Raw genomic sequence first — 8,970 nt, 5'->3', positions numbered from 1 at the left:
AGGGTGGTTTTTGTGAGGTGTGCGAGTGTCCTGAGGCTGCTGTAACAAGGCCCTACAGGCTGGGTGACTTAGAACGACAGACACGTTTAGCTTCACAGTTCGGGAGAAGTCTGAGACCAAGCTGTTGACAGGCTTTGCTCTGGCTGAGGGTCACTGGGGAGGGTCCGCTGGGTGCTTCTCTCATCTTCTGGTGAGTAGTTGGCTTGTGGGGGTGTAACTCTTGTCTTCCCGGAGGGTTCTCCCTGTGTGGGGCATTCTTTTGATAAGGAAACCTGTCACACTGGATTAGGGGCCTCCCTACTCCAGGGTGATGTCATCTTAATAATTACATCTGTGACAGCCCCGTTTCCAAATGAGGTCACATTCCGAGGTTCTGAGGAGTAAAGAGGACCTGTGGGCCACCGCTGTATACAGATGTTTGCTGGGACCACTCTGGGCGCTGGATTCATTGCAGAGTGGCATGTAATTAGCTGCATGAAATGTATTATTTGTTTTTCATTTTCCTAAGTATACACAAGGGGATATGCTATTTTTAAATGCCTATTAAGTGTCTTAATAAAGTTTTTCCTACTATCCTTTTAAATGTGCTTTTGTAAACTATTTGTAGAATGACTACATATATACGTTTATTTTAAAAAGGATTTATTCTTGGCTTTGAAATGCAATTATAATTGGATGTGAAAACATGACATTATATATAAATGAAGACATACTCAGACCTGATGGAAGAGTGTCTCCATGCTACCAGCTCCCAGTTAGAATGACTTCCTCTCTTTTTTCTATTAAACATGAGAAAGTAACAAATGACAGTATCTCCAATTGAATCATTATTTTCTGCCTTGGTGGTTGGAGAAAACGAGGTTTGAAAGGGACTCCTTGCTGAGGACTATGATAGGGATAAAAATAAAACAGAATCCGGGTCAATTTGAAAGAACGATTTCTCTGGAATTATGATCTAGATGATCATTTTGTTAAATAAATAACAACCAAAATTAGCTCTACAAAATCTGCTTGTGAAAAAATAAAGAGAAGTCTGCTTTTAATTGAAAGCATTTGAATTTTTTTAAAAGATTTATTTATTTTTATACAAGAACCGGGGTACAGGCCAGATGTGCGGGAGGGTGAGAGGATTCACCAGAGACAGAGCAGGGAACAGAAAAGGCAGACTGACGAAATACACTGCTGAGGGGAGCAGTGGGCATGACAGGAGAGGTCTTCTGCACCATGTGGGACCCTCGCCGGCCAGCTGGGATCGAACCGGTGCTGCAGAGGCTGCGGACAGCTTCACAGCACTGCACTCAACCGCCTGTGCCACCAAGGGAGGCCCGAAAGTATTTGAATTTTTAATTGAAATAATTGAATTTCAGAGATCACATGGGAATCCTAAAATAGAAGTCACATGGAGAGTTCTATCGTCAGTTGACTGAAGGATGAACTAGTCAAAAGAAAGCACCGTGCTATTCACTCACGCTGACTTTTGAGCAGGATAGAGCCTTGGTGGGACCACACAGGCATTAAGGGAACCTGCTTTCTAGTAGTTACTCTAAAAAACCCTAAAATAGGAACTAAACTAAATGCTTGTGTGCATTCAAATAGCTGAACTTAGAAACCTTGATTCATTTAATATGGACACAATCTGAAAGAAAACAGTATTGCCATTTCATTTGAATATTTGTAAAATTCGTAGTGATCAAATCCAGAAATGGAGATTTAAAGGAGATTGTTTTCTTGTGTAGTTAATAAAATATAGTCATTTTAGAGATATAGAACCAAAATAAAAGCATAGCAGTCTGGAAGCAGGAAAAGAGTTTTCCTATGGTGTAAAAACACTTAGGTTAATTTGGAAAGATTATGGGTTTCTTTTTCCATTTTGCAAATACTGATGTGCAGTTTGAAAATATGTCTATTTAAATAAGTACACTGGAGCTTCGTGGTAGATGGTGGTTATGATTCTTCCTGGTAGAGAGCTGGTTCAAGCTGACTTAAAAGTTGCAAATATGTCTCTCCCTCAATGCGTGCAAAACCTGGGCTGAGATGCACACATTTTACTCTTTTGGTTGAAATGGTGGCATCAAATTGTCTTCCACTGGCCCACCCAGAGCCTCCTCTTCTCTTGGGAGGAGGTCCTGGGTGTCGGGGTCCCTGGGCAGCAGGCTTTGTGGGCGCAGTTGCCTCGGCTGCATGGCTGAGCCCTGCTCCCTTGGCTTGTGTTACTCTCGAGTTTCAATTTCCACCTGTGCAAAGGGGTAGTGGCACCCACCTGCCTCCCCTTAGAGGGCAACATTGAAGGTGAGTTTTGCAGCTCTGTAATCTGGGAGAGCTGCTGTCTATGCTCGAGCTACATGCAGGGCAAATCAGGCAAGCTCAACATTATCCTTGACAGCACCACCCTCTTAAATCACCTACAAGGCACAGCGTTCACTTTTTTGAAAGGCCAGCATTTAAGGGCATGCAGGAAACTCAAGACACCCTCACCTAGACAAGGAAGATGGCCAAAGAGGGCTCCAGGCAAAAGTATAGGTGTTCAACGACTTTCAGGGGAGTCGCAGGTGCCATGGGGGAACTGGCACGCTAAAGGAGGACTGTGACAACTTATGAATGGCCCCCACCTGCTTGTAGCATGGACCCTGTCCTGTGACCTCACCTGGGCTCCTAGCATCTTGTACCAGATAGAAGTGCAGAGTACAGTCAAGGTGTCCACTGGAAACATACCATGTTTGTTACTTTGCTTGTGCTGAGGCTTCCTTGAAGGAGGAGAGGGAACAATTGGGGACATTCAAGAATCCACTCAGAGATGGGTGAGGACGGAAACCCCCCTGGAAAATGGTGGTGGGAACTAGCAGGGCTTTCCTGAGGCATGAAAGGGCACAAGGGGCAGCCTCTGGAGGGAGCACCTGACTTGGAAGTGTGCAAGCAGGGGGAGTCCCCTTGCTAAGAGCATCGTATAAGCCATTAGGTGGCAGGAGGTTTCACTATGTCTCGGGTTCCTTCCTGAGAATGGGTCCTTGGGATGTTGCACAGATGGGTCCGTGTGTGGATCATCCAGGCTCAGATGCAACTTGGCCAATGCTCTTGGACCTCTTTAATCCAGGGCCCAGTCTGCCTCACCTACCCCCTTCTGAGTCCCCCAGTTACCTCCCATTGGGAATTCCTGCTGCCTCCAGAATGAAATGTCACCTTGGTGACATCTGACTCCTACTGGCTGTGACAGTGGCCAGGAGGGTCAAGCAGTGGAGAAGTTTTGCCAGGACTGGGCTGGGGGTGAAGTGTGAGGATGTGGCTTGGTGGACCCCTAGGGTGATGGTACCCATTTACCTCACTTCTGATGCTCATAGCTTCAGCAGTATCCTTTCCTCTAAGGTGCAAGATGCAAACATCCAACTGTCTCCTTGACAACTGCCTCAGGTTCTGCACGCACAATATCAAGTTCATAAAGTGTGTTCCCCCAAATTGTACTGTGGGGTTTCCTATCTCTCACGGTGGCACTGCCACTTAGTCAAATGTCCCTCTAGTGGGATATTACCTTTGACTTCCCACCCCCTCTTCCTCCATCAGTCAATACATCCATTTTATGAGTCCTTTCCCAAATCACTCAATTCAAATCTTTTCCCCCTTCTCTTTCCTCCCACTTAGCAGCTCTCCCTGCAGAAATGCTGTTAGGGGCCAGACTTTGCACACACTATCTCTTTCAAAATGCACAACCACCGAGGGGGCAGGCTTACTATTTCAAGCATGATACAGATAATAAAACTGAAGCTCAGACCTGCCAAGGCCAGACAGCTGTGGGGTAATTGCCCCAGTGTCCAGCCAGTTCCCTTCTCTCTATTACCCCACACCAATCTGCAAGACTAGAACAGAAATACTGCAGTGAGACTGGTTGGGTGCCAGTGTGTGAGCTCAGGATGCTCAGGAGGGGCCTTCTGTCCAGTCTCTTAGGTTTCCAAATCACTACAGAGAAGGCAAGTTGAATTTGTAATTATCATGCCTCTTCTTTGTTTTTCTTGTCCTATTGCTGCTCAATTGGCTCTATTGTCCAGAGGTAACCAGAACCTCTCAGCTGCCTCAGTGAATGTGGCAGCTGACACTTCCTGACCAAGCCACAGTTACTTCTAGCTTTATTCTGTTGCAACACTGGTTATGAAACCAGAAATCGTTGTAATTGACAGGCAACAATCGCAATAACTCAAAGTGAAACAGACTCTGAGCCAGGTTGTGCTCAGCTCCTGCCACAGCCTCTGTACAGGGGCCCAGCACTCTGAGGGGGGCCACAGCCCATGATACACTGTAGGGAAAGAGTCCCATGGGGTTCGCCTGCTAGAAGAAGATCAGGGTCTAAAGAGGAAGAGATAGAAGTCACAGTGGGGGTCATGTCCACGGCAGAGCTAGCCTGTTCATGGCCCCCTCAGAGCAAATGCTTTCCAAGTTGAGGAGGTCACTGGGGTGGGGTGCAGTGTAACTGGTTCTGCAGTCAAAACCTGGATTCTGGTCTTGACTGCCATGTACAGCTGTGTGTCTTTGGGTAGTTGGTCACCTTCTTGAGCTTCTGCTACCTTAATCTGTAAATGAGGAATTAATAAATTGCTATTTCAGAGAGGGTAAATGAAATGTAGGTGCTTGCTAATGTAAGAAGTAGATTTTTTAAAAAGTTGATAATGATGGGCCGCCCTGGTTGCGCAAGGGTTAAAGTCTCAGCGCCATCAAGCTATTGCCAGTCATTGGGGCTTAAGTTTGATCCCCAGCCAGGGAGCTAACCCACATGGTGCAGCAGACCTCCTGTCTCACCCGCTGCTCCCCTCAGCAGTGTATTTCAGTATTTCAGTCCATCTGCCTGTTCTGCTCTCCACTCTGTCTCTGGTGAATCCTCTCACCCTCACATCTTGGTTTACACCCCAGTTCTTGTATGCATAAATAAATAAAAATAAATCTTAAAAAAATTGATACTGACATAACATAAAATCAACCATTTTAAAGCAAACAATTCATTGGCGTTTACCACACTTACAATATTGTGCAACCACAATCTCTATCTGGTTCTTAAACACTGCATTGCCCCAAAAGGGGACCCGACTCCTTTATAAAACTCCTTACACCCCCGCTCCTACACACACACACACACACACACACACACACACACACACGAGGGAAGGGATGGTCTTCATGTTAGCAGCAGGTCCTGTCAGCTGAGACCCTCACCTTTCTTTCTGAGCATGAGTCCTGGTACACACCAATGACATTAAAGCTTTGTTCAAATCCCCAAAAAGGCTTTTGCCAGCATGAGATTCTGGCTCCTGGGCACCTGAATCTCTAATTCAAACAAACCTTTACCAGCTTCCCCTGGAACTGGGCCTGGGGAACTCATGGAGAAACTCTTTAAAAATTTACAACATGCTTTATCTGGCAGAGGGTCAGAGAAATCTTGCTGTAATTAAACGTTTAAAATTTTATTTCCTGTGTCCTCTTATTGGCCAGGAAACCTTGTCAAGGAGGCACCCATTACCTGCTCTGGAGGCCACCACTCTGGGACAGTTTGGAAATTGCTGGTCTAGTGGAAACATTTAGCTGAGCACCTTTGAATGCAGGTCCTCTGGGTAAATGATTTCACTTGATCTTCATTATGCACTCCTCGGTAATTGGTAAAATCTCAACTGAGTAAATTACATTTAAAAAGGTCATTAAAATGGAGGTATAATTTATATGTGACAAAAGTTTTCCTTTTAAGGGTACAGTTTTATGAGTTTTGAGAAACACATATAGTCATGTAACTGCTACCACAATCAGGATAAGGTAAGGAATAGTTCCATCACCCCATAATTTCCTTATGCCCCCTGGTGACCCCTCTCCTAACCCCAAATCTTAGAAAGCACCTGTTGTGACAGTTTTGCCCTTTTCTGAAGGTCATCTAAATGGAAGCACATAGTATGTGTTGTTCTGAGATTGGCCTCTTTTTGCTCAGTCTGATGCATCTGAATTTCCTCTATGGTGTCGAGTGTATTGATAGGCTTATTATTATTACTGTTGTTGTTGTTGAGTAGTACATAGGGGTGAATCACAGTTTGCCCAATCATTTTCTGGTTGAAAGAATTTTGGATTGTGTTCAGTTTTGAGCAACTCTGAATAAAGCCACTAAAAACACTCATATTTGGGTTTTTGTGCAAATATTCTCTTAGGTAAATACCCAGGAATGGGTTTTCTGGGTTGTATAGGAGGCTTATATTTAACTTTTTAAGAAATTCCCAAGCTATTTATAATAGTCAAGTCATGGAAACAGCCTAAGTGCCCAAGGACAGCGGATTAGGGAGATGTGTTATAAATACACAATGGAATACTACTCAATTGTAAAATAAAGAGATAAACTCTTGCCATTTGGATGGAACTGGAGGTAGTTATATTAAGTAAGATAAATCAGAAGGAGAAAGACAAATAACAGATGGTTTCACTTATATGCAGAATATAGAGAAACAAAACGAAGGGTCAGACAGACCCAAGTCAGTAACAAACCCTCAAAATCTGACTGGAGAATTGAGGTTATCAGAGAGGGAGAAAAAGGGGGGTAAGTATATGGAGGGGGGCCCAACAGACTATGATGGAGAACTAGGGTCGCCTTGGTGGTGGGTGTGGTGTGGTGACACATAACTGAAGAGGGGTGATCCTATACCTCCGAATCATCTGCAGTGTGTAAACCAATGTTACCTCAATAAAAAAAAAAAAAAATAGAAACATTAGGAGGACAAAAGGATTGTGACTTTTTTGTGTGCCTGTCAACAACAAAGCGGGGGGGGGGGGGGAGGTTGGTTGTTCTGCCTTAATCAGCACTTTGTATTATCAGTTTTCAAAATTCAACACTTCTAATAGATACGTAATAGGAAACAACATTTCGGACTATGTAATTTTTGATAAAGACTGTGATGGGCTAAACTGTGTCCTCCTCAATTAAAATGAAAAAAATCTATTTAGTCCTAACCCTCCAGGACCTTAGAATGTGATTTTATTTGGAAATAGGGATTTTTTTTAAGATTTATTTTTATTTATACAAGAACTGGGGCATAGGCCAGAGGTGTGGGGGATGAGAAGATTCACCAGAGACAGATCAGGGAGCAGAACAGGCAGATGGCCTGAAATACACTGCTGACAGGAGCAGCGGGCAAGACAGGAGAGGTCTGCCGCGCCATGTGGGTCACTTCTGGCTGGGGATGGAACTCACGCTGCAGTGGCTTCACATTGCTGCGCTCAACCTGCTGTACCACCCAGGAGGCGGAAATAGGGATCTTTACATAAGAAATGAAGTTAAAATGAGGTCATTAGCATGGGCCCTCATCCATATGATGATGTCCTTATAGGAAAGGGAAAATTTGGACACACACAGAAGAAAGTTAATGTGAAGAGAAGTAATGTGGGAGAGAACAGGCATTAACAAGTCAAGGATAGAGGCCTGGAACAGATCCGCTCACCTCCCTCAGAAGGAACCAGCCCTGCCAACACACTTCACCTCAGACATGTGAGAACTGTAAGAGGATACAGACTCTGAGAGGATGCATTTCTGTAGTCTAAGCCACAGTTTGTGACGGCAGTAGCATACAGACACAATACAAAGCAACACAGGTGAAATGTCTCAAGTTTGGAATCCTACTAACAAAATGACATACCTGTTGCTAACCACCCATGAAAGAATATAACGAGTATCTTTGCATCTCCCTGAGTGTTACTGCCCTTTATCATCAGTTTCTCGCCTGCTTGAGGAGACCCTTCCAGACAGGTGAGTGAATAGGAATTGGGGACACGGAGGCCTTGGAAAGAGATCACCATTTTGAGAAGTTTAGCTGAGAAGGTGCTAGCTGGAGACGGGAGTGGGGTAAGGGGAGAGGCCTCCATGTCTGAACCACAGGGAGGCTCTATGGACAGGAGCCTTCCTAGGTGTGTCTCCCTGTTAGACTAGAAGCCCCTGGAGGGCAGAGCTTTCCTGTCTCCTCCACTCCAGGACCCTGCAGGAGGGACCTCACCCTGACTGGCTGCTGGGAAAGGAGTGAATGAAGGACGGCTTCTCTCAGAAGGGAGCCCCTCTCTGCATTGGAGGCACCACATAAAATATCATTGATTGTATGGTTCTGTGGATGGGAAGTGGGGGTGGTTGCGCAACAGCATGAATGTACTTAAAGCCACATAACTGTACACTTAAGAATGGCTAAGACAGCAAACTTTATGTTCTGTATTTTACCACAATCAAAAAATCCCACTGACATAAAGAACAGCGATCACGGGCCTCCCTGGTGGCACGGGCGGTTGAGCCCCGCACTGTGAAGCTGTCCACAGCCTCTGCAGCGCGGGGTCTAGCCCGGCCCGCCCGCGAGATACCCACATGGCGCGGCAGACCTCTCCTGTCTCGCCCGCTGCTCCCCTCAGCAGTGTATTTCAGTCAGTCTGCCTGTTCTGCTCCCCGCTCTGACTCTGGTGAATCCTCTATCTCTGGTGAATCCCGCACATCTGGCCTGTACCCCAGTTCTTATGAACAAATAAATAAATCTTTAAAAGCACGAAAAGAACAGCGATCAGGAGTGCTTACTAGGCACTGAGGTTTCATGAAACGCTTTACACCCATCATCACCTTCGGGTCTCACAAACTCCCTGTAAGGGGATGCCGACCCTATTTAATGGACCAGATGATGTTAAGTCATGGCCCCAGGCCACACAGCGGATCCAAAGCCCCGGCTGGGAAGCATCGCGATCCTCGGCTTGCACTCCTTCAGGTAGATATAAAAGCTGGTCAGCCGGGTCGGAATGACAGGAACGTGTCGCCGGCCCTCGGATAGCCCGACCGCCCCCGCGGGAGCGCGGCGGGAGCGCGGCGGGAGCGCGCCCGGAGCGGCGCGCGCGGGGCCCGCTGGAGGCGGAGTCAGCGCCGCGCCCTCGGAACGCGATTGGCTTTGGGGCAGGGGGCGGGGCTCCAGGAGAGCGAGGGGAGGGGCCGGTTTCTGG

This window comes from Talpa occidentalis, unplaced genomic scaffold, assembly GCF_014898055.3.
Source record: "Talpa occidentalis isolate TD23 unplaced genomic scaffold, MPIMG_talOcc4v2.1 talOcc4.12, whole genome shotgun sequence".
Classification (NCBI taxonomy): Eukaryota; Metazoa; Chordata; class Mammalia; order Eulipotyphla; family Talpidae; genus Talpa; species Talpa occidentalis.
The sequence above is the reverse complement of the archived record's forward strand: the minus strand, read 5'-3'. Positions refer to the sequence as shown.